The sequence below is a fragment of the Pinus tabuliformis genome, chromosome 5_2 (genome assembly GCF_031772625.1).
Source record: "Pinus tabuliformis cultivar Carrire ecotype Pingquan chromosome 5_2, CPIR1, whole genome shotgun sequence".
Lineage (NCBI taxonomy): Eukaryota > Viridiplantae > Streptophyta > Pinopsida > Pinales > Pinaceae > Pinus > Pinus tabuliformis.
Window position 1 is genome coordinate 746440987 of NC_142306.1, and position 18550 is coordinate 746459536.

At 39.7% G+C, this 18550-nt stretch overlaps 1 pseudogene; it reads right to left on the reverse strand.

The window, feature by feature from the left end:
• Positions 1–11698: 11698 nt before the first annotated feature.
• The window catches only part of LOC149161392 (COP9 signalosome complex subunit 5 pseudogene), a 177418-nt pseudogene continuing 170566 nt past the window's right edge, over positions 11699–18550 (reverse strand).

Sequence of the window (18550 nt, forward strand, 5' to 3'; positions counted from 1 at the left end):
CCAACAAATGGTTCCGTTGCCGAGACCAGAATCTGCATAGAGATGCCCGATGTCATATCATTGAAATCCAACTAAGAAAGGAAATTGAAGGTTGGTTGGACAGAAGAATTCACGAGTTTGAGACGCAGTAGAATAGGAACCCATGACTCATAAAAGAAGAGTGGTTAGACTGCTACCTGTACATAGAGACCCACAAAATCTTCTTCATGTCTTTCCCTACTGAGCTATGTGAGTGGATCGAGAAGCTAGCAGATAGCCAAGGAAGGTGGAAACTCGACAATCCTATTGTGTGGACCCTAGAGTTAGTGCAAATATTGGAAGCATCAAAGGATAAGATTGCACATGTCATTGATCACTGGCTCGATCAGATTATAGGAGGATTCATTACTGAGTTCGTGGTTGACATCTCAGTCAGCTATAGCGAGGCAGAGCGGTGTTTTCTCAAGAGACAGCGAGGTAAGTACGTAAAGTCTTTGAATACTTGGATTAAGATGCTATTGTGCGAAAAGAGGGTTATGCAGTTACCTTGATGTTCAGGGCTAGGCGAAGTGGAAAAACTTACAGGGACGAAGGAAATAAGGGACCAGAAAATATCCCCTTGATTTCACCTGCACGAGGGGATGAGGAAAATCTCGCGAAGGTCTCGTCGCAAAGTACGATCCATCTGATAAGGCAAAGAATTTTTGCGAATACCACCCCCACCTATACTGCCACCAACTTCACCATCATTACCTCCGTCTTCAATTGTACCACCTCCGCCACCACCATGATTCAATATGGAAAGCACAATGAAGTTGCCTATGTTCTAGGGATTGGTAAATGAGGATCCGAACAAATTCTGGTTTGTTGTAAAAGTTGTATGGGAAGAGCGACGAGTTACATATGACAATATAAAGAAAGCGACACTAGTTAGCGCCCTGCAAGACCACGCGCTAACCTAGTATATTAAGCACTCTAATGATAATCCAAATGCGGGGATCACGAATATCCAAGTAGCGCTAAACAGAGAATTTAGCAGGCTGAAGTCTGAAGCGCAGTGGATCATTGGATTCAAAGAGATCACGATGCTACCAGGTGAAACTCCTTGGGATCTAGATCAGAGACTGAAATGCACGATTCATGAAGCTAATATGAATCTAATGGATGGACAACATCGTGAATGGTTTGTAGCGCTACTAACACAAAATGTGAGGAGTGCACTATCACAACAGAAGCTAACGACTCAGGCAGAGGCCTTATAGATTGCGATGAGGTTGCATGAGACGCCGATGCAGGATCCTAACTTAGGAGTTCAATAGATCCACATCCAACTGAAAAATTTATGCCTTGAGATGAAGAGTTTGAAATAGGGAAAGATAGCTCGACCAGAAGTGCACGAAGAGGTGTGGTGTGTAAAATGCAAGGGATGGGGACATGACAAGGACCACTTCCCGGTTTTCACAAATTACCTCGCATGAGGAGCGCTGGTGCCCTTAAGACCAGAAGCGCGAGCAGGACCTAGCGCAACACCTACTTTGTGGTGCACGATCCGTTAAATAGCAGGAAAACATGCCACAGATAATTGTCACTTGTTACAGAAGTACACAGAAAATTCGCAACATTTGTTATACAACTTTTGTAGGTCAGTGGGACACGATGAGTGCACTTGTAGAAGCTATGAGTTAATGATGGATACAAATCTCACCTATAGAGTTTAGGTCGACATGCGACCCCTTGATCAAAATGAAGGAATGGCGTGAACATGATTTCAGGGGCGCGGACAAGGCCGAGGTGGAGAAGGACCTGGAAGAGGTTGCAGACAGTTCATATACTATAATTACGGAGGGCCAAGACATTATGCCCGTGATTGTACAAACCCAACGTGCCCATCATGTTTGTGTTGCAACTTGTTTGATCACGAGACTGAAGATTTTCCTACACTGATAGCTAGGATACACGACAAAGGAGCAGTACCACCTCCCCCAACTCAGAACCTGTAGATGATGAGGTTTGAGCCACGTGAGGAAGATTCGAATGTAAATATTGTGCTGCGAAGTGGAATCACGATGGGAGATGACAAAGACAAACGACCAAAGGATAGTACTTGGGTTCACAAAGCTACGGCAAAGGAAGCAGAATTTAATTTGGAGCGCACTCAGGAAACCTTCATGGAAGCCAAGAAGAGCTTCGCTGAGGCCTCCACTTTAGCAAGCAAAGATAAATCGGAGTCGGAGATGGACCCATCTATGCTCACAATATTCCTGGAGACACGTATGATGCTACTGTGCAACAGTAAGGCAGTAAAAGGGTTACATGAACTCATTAAAAGATGCGTTGGGACCGTGCTAGGAGAACCACGCGTAGTCAGGAAGATCATAATAAACAAGACAAGAACGAGAAGAGAAATGAGACTAACCGCGTAGATTGGAGAATATGATATGGATCAAGTTATCCTGGATTTAGTATCAGATGTGAATGTTCTGTCAAAGTAGACATGGGAGCGAATGGGGAGACCTACATTGTAGTGGTCCCTTATTCAACTGCGAATGGCGAACCAACAGAAAATAATACCCATGGGGTGATTGCAGGGCATAACTGTGGACATTGAGGGAGCAAGCATGCTAGCAGACTTTGAAGTGATAGAGATTGTTGACGGCAGCAACCTCTACCCCGCGTTCTTAGGAATTTATTGGGCCATAGACATGAACGGGGTGATTAATCTGAAGAAGCACAAGATGATTTTTGAAAATAAGTCACTACACGTAATTATACCCCTGGACCCTGCTGAAGGATTGCGCTATATGGAGCTGGTGCGTGACTATGAAAGTGATGATGATTTGGATTGCATCTATAAGATAACAATGCGAAACCAGGACTAGGTGAATCCCACCACGGGTGGGCGGATTGCATGGGAGTGTGAAAGCTCCTGTACTTCGGATTTAGATGAGGAAATAGAGCGATGGCAGAATAGGTTACATGAGGTGACTACACTAAATTGTAATATGATGACAAGGTTGTTGCACTGCGTATCGACATAAGTAAGAGACCTGCCTACTTATGATGGCCTAAGTGAGGTAGATACTTTCTTGAATAAATTTGAAAGGGAGGTGCCGAAAAATCAATGTTTCCAGGCCTTGGATTGGGTACTACATGCTATGTTGGCGAGGTGGTGGGGTATGCACAAAGGGAGATTTGACGACTGGCGCGAATGTAGGATAATGATGCGCACACGATTTGGGAAGCCTAGGGTGCAATTGACGGACAAATACAATGGACGGGATGATCCACGCTTGAGTCTGGCTAGGTGGGTGCAGGCATGTGGAAAACAACCTACGTGGATGCACATGAACTCCACGCTGAAGTGTATGATCAATAAGCATGTGTTGTGGGGGTAAATGAGAAAATGGCTCTCAATGTTGGAGAAACATTATGTAGGAAGAACAATCGCACATAAGGTTATCCATGCAGAAGCATTCAACAAGGTATGCAATGCGCTGAACAAGGTATGTAACATGCAGCGAAGTGATTGGGACTTCCGCGTACCCGCAGTATTATGGGCTTATAGGATGACATGAAAAAACCTGACAGGACAGACACCTTTTAAGCTCATCTATGGAGTAGAAACCGTAATGCCTATGGAGTATATTGTGCCTAGTCTGCACATAATAGTGATCATAGGTATGACGGACCACAGAGCCCTGGAGGAAAGGCTCGCGCAGTTGGAGGAGCTCAAAGAAGAATGATTTTTGGCTGGATTCCACCAGCAGTTCTAAAAGAAGTGCAAAAAGGCTTGACACGATCGACATATTAAGTTGCACACATTCAAGGTGAATGATTTGGTGTTATTGTATGATAATAAGCTCAATAAATTCCCATGGAATCTACGAATGCATTGATTGGGACCGTATGTTATTAAGGAGATCACAAATGGTGGCACGGTGCAATTGGTAAAGTTAAACGGAGAACTCTTCCCAGGAAAAGTCAATGGCAGTCATTTGAAGGCATACACAAGTGGCCCGACCATTTGACTAGCTACAGGAAGCACAATCTTAGCGCTCCAGGTAGTTGAAAGGAGGCGCGAGACTATAAACTACTCTACCCTAGAGTTGCGCGATGTGAAGACTGTGTGCAATAGCGAAGTGTCACAGGGTCTGCGACAGCGTGAGGGTCACTACACTACCGTGTGGGTTGGCCGGAAAGTGACCGTTACAGTCACTATTCATGATGTGATGCTTGGCTTCAGACCAAATGGAGCAGGCGGCAGGCAGTAGTTAAGGCAAACTTTATGGACCAAATTCTTGAAAATATTTTGTCAAATGATTCAAGAAAGCAGTTTAGCTACAACGGTTTCTGAACAATGCGTCCAGGAAGCACAAAAGCCAATCACTCAGTGCGCTACCAATCTTCAGTAGCAGTCTAGGTAGAGTTGGGAGGTCTTCGTGCATAGATCTCTGCACCGACAGAGTGACTCGAGGGCAAGTCATGATATTTGTGTTGGGGACCTGTTGGGCACGAGATCCCCCAAGGAAAGTTTTGGGGCTTACAGCCCAGATTTTTGTCACAAATTGCAACTTCGATGTAAAGACTCCACATTTTGTGTGCACAGAGCGCGTAGCTTGTAAATGAGTCATAGGGTTGTCTGCCCTTAATTTTGTAATGTAATGTCGGCTGTAGAGATCTACCCATGGTCTGCGGACCATGGGATTGTATAAATAGAGTGAGGTTCTAAGTGTAAATCAATAATGGAATCTAATCAATTAACGATCATGGAATAGAAGCACAACAGAGTATCTGAAGTGTAAAGTCTAGTTTTGGGTCTTAGAGTAGCAGAAGGCTCTGCAGCTGAGTGCACGAACCCCTGCAGCTGAGTGCGCAGGGCGAGTCGAGTCTGTAACAGTTGGAAGCATTAACAAAGAGAAGTTTTATATCATTCCTGTGTATTTATTTCCTATTTTCTACATTGACTGTATTGGGTATGAATTGAATTTCTACTGCTTATATGATGTGTGAACATATGTGACTGTGTTAATTAAGTGAATGTAAGATAAAGTATATGTTATGTGAAGTTAACTAATATCTTTAAGAAGATAAGTAAGCTCCGGGGTGTAGATTGGTGAAAGAGCGTAGATCATTGCCATAATAGTGCGAAAGCACCTTAAACCCTGGTTAGGGCTATGTGAAAGGTGATTATAATAGATTACGAAGGTCTCGCAGGTCAGCGCAGTGCACGAAGTGACCTGTGTGAAGGTAGGCACAGTTGGACTAAATCGACACCTTAGACATATCAAGGGTGCAAAAACTTGGTTCTAGCATCCCCCCATACTGCTTCGGGTGAGACTTCAGTTCGTGCTCTGTGGGCTGATGCCGAAAGGGCCAGTAGTGTAGGGATTTGTTTGGCTAATTAACTCTGAACCTGGGTCAGGCCCCATCAAGACAACATACTTATTTTCTTTTAAATGACCAGGACAAGGCACACTTCTACCATTCAACTGTTTGAATATTTTCCTATCACTATCCCATTTTCTCCTCTTCACTTCGTATAATGTGACCCATGATTGTGTTGCTTCCATATTGTAAAGAATTAATTTGTTGATGTCTTCAATTTCTGAATTCGCTAATGAAATCAAACCAACACACACACACACACACACACATATTACATATGAGATCAAAATATGGATTAATATGAAGTTAAGTGTGAATAGTTACTATGTATTAATTGTAAAAATGATAAGTCCACACTTACTCTTTATCATGAAACTCTTTCCATTCATTTCAAAAATCTCCCCTTCTCTTTTGTATTCATCCCTTTCATTATCCCAAATCACCACACCTGGTGTGTTGTTGATCTGCTTGATGTTATTCACTAGCATAATAGAAACACTCATACAATATATAACCCCTTTCCATAGACCCCTTGGGTTTTTCCCTTTGTTGAACAAAATATTTCAATATCTTCACGTACCTCTCTAAGAAGAACATCCAACGACAAGAAATGATCCCAACTAATTCAACCTCATCTACTGGGTGAATTAGAAGATGAACCTACAAGTCCATGAGGCTTGTTGACAATTCCTTCTCAAACATACAAACAATATGAGTTATCTCTTGATGCCACCGTGGAATGCTAGCCATATGAATCTCCTTTGATATGATCCAACATACAAATGCAGATAAGTTAGATATGTCATGTCATAGGACTTGGGGGAAGGCATAGTTCACACACCCACACACGAGTAGAGGATAATAACACTGCATAGTAAATAGTACATTATACAAAAATTAATTATAAAATATCCCATTACATAAAAATAATAATATCATGTTTTTGACATACGTACTCTTAGAAGGTTCAAATGGTCATGCGATTTCAACCTCAACAAACGGTCTTCCACACTGAATAAACATCACGGTGAAGACCCATATAAAGAAGGCACTCTCACACTCATTATTACTTCCTTTTCCAAAGAAATATCATATTTCTTTAAAATCCATGGGACTTCACCTTATTTGAAAGAACAAGAGGGACCATATTCTCCTCTAGTTCTTGGCCAATGTTTCATTTTAGTTTTTGAAGAGATATGATCTCTCTTAATAGCCAGTGTGTCACTTTATTTCGATGCTATGTTCCTCCATAAAGAAGATGAAACCTTTTTAAATATATGCATGGGACCTAGCAAGTGGACAATCTTAAGATGCTCCCAATATGGGAGCTCATAAACAGTAAATTTCCTTTTCATCCTAATGGGAAATTTCTCAACATAAGTGTCAAATAATTCTACATCATTAAACATAGGCTCCCCATTTAAATCAAAAATTTAGGCAAACTCCTTATCATTCTCTCTCTCATATGCTCTAAGCCATTCAACTGGTGTCATTATTGTAGACATTTGGGTTTTCTCTGGTTTACCATTGAAAGAGGATGTTGCTCTTCTGTAAGGGTGTTCTTCTTGGAGGAATGCCTTGGAGGAGTCATACAATTGATTTCATAGGTGGTCGAACCACCTAGGCTTCAGAGAAGGCCCACATCATTTACATCCATGATACCATTTTGTTACAAGACCTATAAAATTATAGTATACAAGTTAATAAGTTAGCGACCATGAAGATATGAAAAATTGTAGAGAATTAAATTAATATGCGAAACAATATTGTTACTAAACAAATCAATAATAATGTAATTTACCACAACAAACTCCTAAGCCTTAATATTCTTGTATGGTGTAAGCACATATGACATACAACATAAAACTCCTCTCTATTGCAATGGGTCTTGATACATCATACACATGTATCCCTTCCAATACTTCCTTCAATTCATATACCTATGGTTGTAAGTAGACATCAGTATTCTTACTTGTCTTCTACTAGGGACTATGAGAGCCAAAATAAGATGTTCATTCTTCAGAGACAACGATGGGGGGGGGGGGTAATCTTATTTATCACTACTATAGGCCAAATAGAATAGTTGTTGTTTTGGAGGGAATATCGGTTGACACCATCCATGGCTATGTTGAGTTGTAGACTTCGTACTTCATCCTTGAATTTTTCAGGCCATGTATCCTCTATATGCTTCATGACTATTGAATATGTTGGGATTCACATAATTATCGACTCACTTCTGTTTGAGGCATGCCATCATTGCAACATAGCTAATTCTTTGCAACGAAAGAGTCTTTGAATCCTTTGGATTATAGACATATGCCTCAATATTTTATGAGGAGGACCATGTAATTTATGTATTTTTTGAATTACGGTACTTGTTATGCCCACATATAAGACATATCTCTTTTTATGCATATTCTCCTCTATATATAATGCAATTATTCAGATATGCATGATATGATATGTACTCAACACCCAACATTTTCAACAACTGATTTGCCTCTTCGTAGCTACCTGACAAGACATTATCACTTGAAAGAAACTTATCTTTGAATATTTTGTAGTTGTTGGGGAATATAATTGTACAATGTCAATATTTAACATTCATAAAATCAACCATTTTTAATTTTGATTTTGTGACAAAATATAAGGAACTTGATTGATCATGTAGGTCAATTACCTCAATATTTATGAGACCTACCTACCTACCTTCTTGCAAAATTCCTTTCTCAAAAACTTAAACCTCTTATTGGTCACATTGGTTCTTTTGTTAAAGGTTCTGCCTCCTTTGTTCAAGAGTGGAGAGATGTCAGATTGGAACCTGGAGATTTGCTAGTTAGTTTTGATTTCGTATCCTTATTCACCAAAATTCCCATCCAAGAAGCCATTGACATCATAAATCACATCTTCGACAAAGACACTGCTAAGTTAGTTGGTCTTTGCCTCACTTTGAATTTCTTCAGTTTCCAAGGAGATTTTTATGAGCAAACTTGTGGTATTTCCATGGGATCCCCTCTTTCTCCCATCCTCGCTAACTTGTTTATGGAAGATTTTGAGACCAAGGCCTTAGCCACTACTCAATTTCGCCCTAAAAAGTGGAAAATCTTCATTGATGATACCTGTGTCATCTGGTCTCATGGTCGTGAGAAACTAGATCTGTTTCTTAACCACCTTAATTTTCAGTCAAACTCCATCACGTTCACGATGGAAGTTGAGGAAAATGGTTGCCTTCCCTTTCTTGACATTCTCCTTTCTAGGAGGGAATATGGTTTGTGTTATCACCTAGATTGACCTCAGACTGAAGGGAGGCAATTCCAGGGTAACCACAAACCAAGCTTAGCCTGGTAGCTAGCCCTACCAGGCTGGGAGAGGGCTCTCTCTGTAAGGATCTTGTTAAGAACACACATGTAAACAACATAATCTGAAAGATAAAACATGAGAATACAATTTTATTAACAAATGATATACATTTATAGTACATGTTGTGATCATTGGGTTCCACATCCCAAGGTCTCTTGGAATCCTTTTGTCTATTCGTCTTCCACACTAACCCATTGAGGATTAGGTGTCAAAAATTCCCCCCCTTAATCCGAAGGGTTATGTATGAGTCCAAGAAGAGAGTTGTAATACAAAATGTGCAAAAATGCATGGCAGCACTAGGCTAAATGTGCTCTCTGAAATGTTGGTATAAAGGGTGGTGGTTTAAGGATGACCACCAACATTGGAATGCTTAGTGCAGTTCTTAGAACTCTTCCAAAACCAATAAGAAGCTGAAGTATTTTGTTAGAGGAAGTGCTCCTATTGTTTTGAAGAGGGAAACCTTCAACCATGAAAGGGAGGTCTCAGCCCACATAAAAGGGAGAAATTAAACCTGAAAAGGGAAGTCTCCACCTGTGATGGTTTAAAGATGACCAAAAACTCTGGAATGCTTAATGAAATTCCTGGAACTCTTCCGAAACTGGCAAGAAGTTGAAGTCTTCTGCTAGAGGAAGTGTCCCCAATTTTGTTCCTGGAATTCTTCCGAAACTGGCAAGAAGCTGAAGTCTTCTGCTAGAGGAAGTGTCCCAGATTCTTTGAAGAGGCATTACCAAATGAAGGCATGCTCAGGGGCATCTTTGTCTCTGGCTACAACTCTAAAACTGGTGTGAAAGGTTGTGGCTCACGCTCGCTTGATGTGGCTTTGAAGCTTGTAGATGACCATCATTTCCCCGCTTGTCAGATACAAGGTGAGAGGATGGAGAAAACTCAACTGCAAGGCTATTCAATATTCTGGAATAAGTTTTGACTTGTGATTGGAATATCTTCTTGGTTGTTCATGCCCATTACCAAGAAGCGATCCATCCAAGATGAATCTTTTTTCTTGCAAGACGTTTGTTTCTGAAGCATCTATGTGAAGAATGGGTGGTTTTATGACAATGCTTACATGGATGAAGATCAAAACAGTGATCTTTCAAATGGCCAACTCGGTCAGAGTGTTGGCATTTCACAATCTGTTGTTGTTGATGTTGCTGTGGAAGAGGGGCAGAATCTGGAACAGTTTGAGATGAACTGTCATGAAGGAATCCAACACTCTGAAACTGAATGGGCTTTGATTAGTCTGGAATATGAAAGGACACATCCTTGTCATATACAAGACCAGTTCTGTGCTTGTTGTGGACAAGCTGTTCCCAAGGTCTAATGATGGGCTTGGGAAGTGCAGACTGAACTTCTGCATCTACATGTAACCTTGCTGATTTATGGGATTCTGTTTCAATCTTCTGAATAGAGACAGGTTCAGAATGACTTCTCTTTTTTAATTCTTCTTGCTGGAGCTGAGGTTCGAGCTGCAAAAAATCTATTTTCTCTTGTGCATTTTGTAGACAGACCTGAATTTCTATGAGAGAAACTTTGCTGATTTTTAATGTGTCATGAGTAGTAGACAATATCAAAGTTTTGAGGAACTCTAATACTTCACTGATTCTGGCCATTTTTTTTTAATGTCAGAATTACACCTTAAACACTGATCACAACTGCTGCTCAATGTAGAAAAGTAATACCCGCTAGAAATATCCTTTATAAATGTGCAGCATATGATCAGTGTGCAACCAGCAAGCACCAATTATAATCCATTACATAAAAATAAGAGTTTACTCATCACCAACACTATGTTCTGACAATACAACCGACTAAACTTTTCTCCACAAAAGATTACTTTTATTTGTCAAAACAATCATTGCCTTTATACAGCCCACCAAAGTCTTATGCAGCAGTCTAATCAAAGAATCAATGCATATATATGTAGACAAAAACTATAATGATTTTTAAATACAATGCCACATTGGGGCAGCAACAACTGCAAACTTGCTTGGATCCTTCAAATAAACCTTCACTTTCAAAGAAGAAATGATGGCTATCAAAACTTCAACAACTATAGCACAATGTCATGGACGGGACTGGAATGCTCATATATAAATGCTTGACTAGGGTACGAACAAATATTCTCTGACCTTGCCACTTCTTCAAAGAAAACAATCTGCCCTCATATATCACACAGAATTTATGGAGAGCTAACAACACATATGCTAGAATACAATATATAGAAAGTCAACAATACCTCCAGTATTCCAATAAGAATGATGAACACAACAATGACCCACTTGTAGGAGCTACGCACCAATGAAAGGATTATTCCACATGTTCATGCATGTATGAACACACAGAGATGAATCGACCAGCTCTTTGCTTTAACACACAACTTCTCTTGTGCGAGTCTCTATGCTCTCCACACCACTGCGAAGCTGTTCTGCGGTGCTTTTGATTCTTCGGACTTTCACATCTATAGCTATTTGATCATATCGATCATGTTGAGGCGTTTGCAAGATAAGACAGAAAATATATTCAATTTGTTAAACAAAAATATTTCACACACAGCCTCTATCATATGGTTGATCTTCAAAATATATATCGACCAGAATATAACTCCAATTCCTAGTCAACACATGTTCTTAATAAAAATGATTTAATGTAGGGTTGTTCAGTATTCCACCAGTGATCAACACTCCAACATCATCCATGGTCTTCCACCAAAAGCATAACAACATTTATGGGAATAGAAATATCAGATGCTGCTTGGCTAATGGTATTTTACCACCACCCAGCAAATGATGGCAATGATTTACACATTCAGAACAAGAGACTGATGCGATGGAAAAATAACAGATCAATGAAAGATAAAAATGAGACATCAATTGGCAAACGAATTCGCACAATTAGCTAGGCCTTTTTATTCAAGCACCAGGTCTCAACCATGGGCTTAGGTCCTGATCCCTCGCCAAAAGAAATTTCGGTTTTTTTGTTGACTAGTGAACTGAATTAAACAAGATGTCCTTGATAACTTGTGACATCAGTCCATGCACTTGCTCAACAGTAATTTTTGAGCTATCCTTCATAATCTTTTCAAGTTGTGATTCCTCCTCCTTCTTCCTTTGTGGAGGCGCCAGAAATGAGCTTACACGTCAATGCACCAATTGAATTTCTGCTTGCTCTAGCTTCTCTGCAAGATCTGAAATTTGACCTGCAACATAATCTCAGTTCCCTAAGAGTGGCGAAGATGAAAGAGAATTCACCCAATATTTATTCCATAAGAGGTCCAAGAGGTGAGAATCAAGGGATGACTTGAAGTATGTAATATCCAGAGCATAATACTGCTTGTAGTGAACACCAAAATCCTCAATTTTATTCAGAGGGATTGTTTGATACTCAGAGGCAGGCTCATCAAAAGGTTTGTATCCATCAGGGTATGTTCGAAAAGTACCAATCTCAACTTTTCCAGTAGATACAGTTCTTGTGGGGTCTATGACTACTGCTAAGAAAGGTTCCCGAAACTGCTGATTAGAAACCTGTGTATGCACATCAATACCAGAAAGCCAACAACCAAATTGAGGCTCAACTCAACCACTCCAGTGGTAGGTGCTCGGAGCATTGTTGCAAAATCAATCTTGATGCTTTCTCTTGGAATCAAATATAAACTAAAATCAAAACGAAAATCATAGAGATGAAGGAACACATCCGTTCTTCTTGGTAGAAGCTTGTTTCTTCTTCGTGGCCCCGAGTTTCATCAGGGTAGGAGATCGATTAACCATTAGGCAACGGTAGAGAGGAAGGAAGAGTCTGAAACAAAATGGCAGACAAAGAATCAAGACAGATTTTCTATCAAGGGAAAGAGGTAGAGGATAGAGTAATGGCAGTGGAGTTACGATGCAGAAACCTAAATTTGAAGCCTGCGCTCTAGCTGTCAGTGATGTCAGTTTTTGCAATATGGGCAGACTGGGAAAACCATGTCAAGGCAGTGCATTATATGAAACAACGGAATATTTCATGTCAGGGCAATGCATTATATATGCATCAGGATTATATGTCAGGGTAGCGTAGCGTTATATGTAGGTAATTATAAAAAACCAGTCAGAGAAGAGCAGAGGGGCAGCACTCTGTATGCAAGGCAGAAAATAGCCAGAATAGAGAGTTACAAAGTAGAGGGAAGCCAAAAATGGCGTTGGAGAAATAACAGAGGTGGCAGCTAGACTTTAGTTGAGAAAATATTCATAAGTGATGGCAGAAATGACCTGCACATACAGACCATAAAACAAATGGCTCAAAGTAATTATGCAGGGCAGGAATACGCCTGCTCTAACACCATGTTAAACACACACATGGAAGAAACATAATATAAAAGATAAAACATGAGAATACAATTTTATTAACAAATGATATACATTTATAGTACATGTTGTGACCGTTGGGTTCCACATCCCAAGGTCTCTTGGACTCCTTTTGTCTATTCAGCTTCCACACTAACCCATTGAGGATTAGGTGTCCAACAGATCTCAGTCAAGATGACTGGATTAGGTAAAGGATTTTAGGCTAGGTATATTAGCTCGAAAGGTTTTGATTGAATTTGTTGGTGTTTTCCTGGATCAGATGGAGCTGGGCAGTTTAGGTCTGGGAAATTAGGTTAGAAATGTAGGGTGTTCTATGGGGCAAGGTAGGAATAGGATTTAGCACTTTAGGCTTAATGGTGTGAGGTGTTTAAGACTGATGTGTTGGCATTATGGCACATGTTTGGCACTATGGTATAGGTGTTCTCCTTGATGGCAGCTCACTTTGTTGACAGATCACAGTTCAAGCTCTCAGAATGAAGGAAATCATATATACGCAGGTTCAACTTGACGAAGCCGCATATACACGCGTGTTCAACGTTCCAAAGTCGTGTATGTGTATACACGCACTTTCACGCAAGGGAAAGCACGTACATGAGGGAGAACGTATTTTTGGTCCATGGTATTTAGCCCTTGGTATTTGAACCTATGGTTTTGGACCATGGTATCTCGTCAAGTGTGTTGATCCCAAGTATTGGGTCCATGGTATTGATTTGTTATGGTTTTGGACCTTGGTAGAAAGGCCTATGACTATAAAAGAAGAAGGAGATCATTAGGCAAGATCATCATCTGAATTATTGAATATCTGATAAAGTGCTAGATCTGAAATACTGGTGATTGGGTTATGGTGCAGATCTGGATCTAAATGAAGGAGGAACCTAAGCGTAAGGAGAAGGATAAGTTCTATTGATGGGTCAAAATCTTAAGGCTTGGATTATAGTATCTTTGAATGATTTTGATCTGTTATATGCGGCGCATGCTTGATCTATAAATCTAATAATCTGGGTTAACTGATGTCTGAATGTTTGAAAAGATGAATTATCCTTTATAGATCTATACGCAGGTTCAGTGAAGTGAAAGAGCGTATACATGCCGGTTCTGTGAGTCAAAGAAGCGTATACGCAGGTTGATCTTGTCACAGAAGCGTATGCATGCAGGTTTCTGGTTATTGAAGTAGCGTACATCTCTTGAAATATGTTCTAGCTACTTCTGTTTATTGCTGCAGTGTTCTGGGTTCAAATTTGGTGTATGGTTATTGTTACTGTGTTCTGGGTACAACTGTCAGAGAGGTGTTTATTTGATTCAGTTTTGATTGGTGAAAAGAAGATGGTTTTATGCAGAAATTCTTGATGTTTGATTGATGTTATTCATGGATCCAGTCTGAAAATTAATGAAACGTGGTCCCTGGAAGAAAGAGAAGGTTGTAGCCTTCTGCAAGTAGAAGCCTGCGTACTAGTATCCCAGCTAGTACAAGAACTAAGGGGGTTGTAGCTCCCTTCCAAGAAAAGCTGGAGAATGAGAGAGAGGGTTGTAGCTCTCTGTAGGTAGCAGCCTGTGTACTGGTAAAGACTGCACCAGTACAGAAACATTGTAAAAAGAAGTTTCTAATTAAAAGAAGATAGAGACGAATTGCAGCAGGGGGTTTTCACCCACATTGGGTTTCCTCCTTATATCTTGTGTTCTTGTGTGTGATTGTCTTCTGTTCTATTTCACTATTTCTGGTACTGTCTATTTGATTCTGATACACATATTAATGATCAACATCTGCAAGATAAATTAAATTATAAGTCTGCATGATATACGCGGGTTTCGTTATCTATAGTTGCGTATATACGTGGTTTTTACTAACTGAAGTAGCGTATATGATCTGGGTTTGAAAAAGAGAAAATTGACTTGATAATACTGATTCAGCCCCCCTCTCAGTATTATTTCCAACAATTGGTATCAGAGCAGGTCCTTCAGAAGAAGCTTTATCGCTTGAAGGAAGATCTATCATCGTTAGCAACTACGAGAGAGAAGCATCGATCAGGCCACCAATCTTTGATGGGACTAACTTCGTCTATTGGAAGGTAAGAGTCACTGCCTATCTTCAATCTCTTGGTACAGAAGTCTGGGATATCATAGATACAGGGTACACTTTTCCATCAGCAACTCCTACAGATACGGCTGGTAAGAAGCAATTTGAAACAAATGCAAAGGCTGTCAATACTCTATTAGGATGTCTATCTCAAACAGAATTCGTCAAGGTTATGCAGTATAAAACCGCAAAAGAAATATGGGACAAGATCGTTCTGAGCTATGAAGGAGATGAACAGGTAAAACGAACAAAACTTCAAACCCTCAGAATTCAGTATGAAAATCTCAGAATGCACAATGATGAAAGTGTGGCTAACTATTTTCTACGTATAGATGAGATTGTTAATTGTATGAAAAACTTGGGTGAAGAAATAAAAGAGGCTGTTGTGGTTGAAAAAGTTCTAAGATCTTTGTCCTCTAAGTTTGAATCAAAAGTTTCTGCAATAGAAGAAAAACAGAATCTACAGAACCTTACTATGTAACAGCTGCACGACATTCTAACTGCTTACGAAATGAGGAAAGGAGGACCATCAGACAGGAGAGAAGCTGCATTCAAGGCTTCAGGCAAAGGAGATTACTATGAGTTAGGAAATATGTCAGAAGAAGAGGAAGAATCAAATTTTGTCAAGAATCTTCAACGGGGTGCTGGAAGATTCAGAGGTAAGTTACCTTTCAAATGCTTTGCTTGTGGAAGAGTAGGTCACTATGCTACCAAGTGTCCTCATAAAGATAAGCTTGGCAAAGGTAAGGAACTAGTTAGATGGAATAGAAAATAGAATGTAAATAAGAAAAGCTATTACACTCATGAAGACAATGATGGACTTTCAAATAGTGATGAAGAAGAACAAGGTAATAATAATTATAGACTCTTAATGGCTTTTGAAGATGATGATTTCTTGGATGCTATAGATGAAGAAGGTCTTTATGAAGAGATTTCTAGACTCAAAATATGTTTAGAAGAGAAGAATGTGATTATAGATACTCTACAAATCCAACTTGCTGAAAGGGAAAAACATCATGAAAAGTTAGAATGTGAAATTGTGGGACTTAGAAAAGAGATTGAGAAAACTAAAGCTCTTAATCTTAGATTTGTTAAAGGATCTAAAACTTTAGATGAGATTATCAAAGTGAAGCATTCTCCAATAATCAAGACAGGTCTGGGATATAATGAAGAAGCATCTCAAATGCATAAGCCATCCACCTCCAAAAGCTATCTTGATGCAGCAAGGAGAAGTGAACAAATTGACAATCGAGAGCAAAGGCACAATGTTGCACACCAAGTAAATCAGGGGCAATCTACTTCAAGGGTAAATAGAAGATACAATAGACCACAGGTAAATCATTCTCAATTTTCCTCAAGAATGGATGTAAATGAAAACTACAATCATTCGGTCCGCAGGGTTGATAATCGCAGGAATTTCTTCAATGGCCAATGTTTCTCTTGTCATAACTTTGGACACAAAGCAGCTGAGTGTGTTGCCTACAAAACTATCATGACTATAGAAGCTCAAAAACAGAGGAGTATGACTGGGATCATGAAAGGACCTACAATAACTTGTTTTCTCTTGAAAATAAAATAAAATGTTCTATTTGTAATAATTTTGGTCATGAGGATTCTGAATGCAGGAGCATGTTTCGGCAAACAACTTGGAAGGAGCAAGCCTCAAATATCAAAACATGGAGAATGAAAGAACCACAACCAGAAAGATGTGGTATAGCCATATATGCGGAAGGGCAGGAAAATCAATGGTACATTGACAGTGGATGTTCGAAACATATGACAGGTGATAAAGAGAAACTTCAGTCATATAGTGCCTTGGAGAAGGAGAAGAAGGTCTCATTTGGAAATGACACCCCTGCATTCATAAAAGGTAAAGGTTCTGTTCTTTTAAAAGAAAAGGTCAAAGCAACAAATGTTATGTATATTGATGGTTTAAATCATAATCTATTGAGTGTCATCCAAATGTGTGATCAAGGAAATGAGGTGATATTTAGATCAAATGGGTGTATTGTTCGTGAGCTTGATACAGGAGAAATAGTGATCAAAGGCATAAAGACTCCAAATAATCTATACATTCTCAAGGGAGGACAACAACAATGTTATCTGAGCAAGAATGATGAACACTGGCTATGGCACCGAAGATTGGGGCATCTAAGCTTCTCATAGATAAGGAAAGCATGCAAATACCAGGCAGTTCATGGTCTTCCAGACATCAGAATTCCAGACAATACAATATGCAAATCATGTCAGTTTGGTAAGCAAACCAGAACTAACTTCCCTGAGAAGGAAGGATCAGCTAGTAGGCCACTTGAACTTGTCCATACTGATGTATGTGGTCCATCTAGGAAAAGGTCACCTCGAGGAGAAGAATACTTTATATTATTAATTGACGACTTCTCCAGGATGTGTTGGATAGGACTTATGAAGCACAAAGACGAAGCCTTCGAAAAATTCAAATCTTTCAAAGCCTTGGTTGAAAATGAATCAGATCATAAAATTAAATGCCTCAGATCTGATAGAGGTGGGGAGTTTACCTCAAATGAATTTTTTGATTTCTGTGAAGAACATGGAATAAGAAGGGAATTCTCTACTGCAAGGACTCCTCAGCAAAATGGAGTAGTGGAAAGGATGAACATTCCCAAATGGCTCGTGCTATGATGGATGAGTCTGGAACTCTCGCAACTTTCTAGGGTGAAGCTGCATTTGCAGTCGTTGTTATTCTCAACAAGAAAAACGTTCGGGTGAACAACACGCAAACTCCTCATGAGCTCTGGCATGGTAAGACTCCTACGGTAAAACATTTCAAAATTTTTGGAAGAAAATGCTATATTAAAAAGATTGATGAAAACCTTGGCAAGTTTGAACCTAGAGCAGATGAAGGCATTCTCCTTGGATACTCTTCCCACAGCAAAGCATACAAGTTTTACCATAAAATACTTGTAAGAATTGTTGACAGCATTGATGTAGTGGTTGATGAAGAAGGAAACATTCCTAGGAAAGTAAATTCCGAAGATTTTGAAGATGATGAGGACCATCCTTCAACATCAAATCAGACTTATGATGAAGAAGAAGCTCAAGAGGCACCAGAAGAACATATAAGAATAGAAGAGAAGACTCCATCTAGATATGTACAAAAGCATCATCCAGAAACTCAAATTCTGGGGCAGAAAGAGGCAGGTATACAAACAAGAAGAACAATTGCAGAAGCTTCAAGCTATTTGGCATTGCTCTCCTCCACTGAACCACAAAATGTAAGAGAGGCATGCAAGGATGAATGCTGGGTCAAGGCAATGGATGAAGAGCTTGAGTAGATCGAAAAGAATAACACTTGGGAGTTGGTTCCTAGACCAAAAGATAAGAATGTCATAGGGACAAAATGGATATTCAAAAATAAGTTGAATGAAAATGGGGAAGT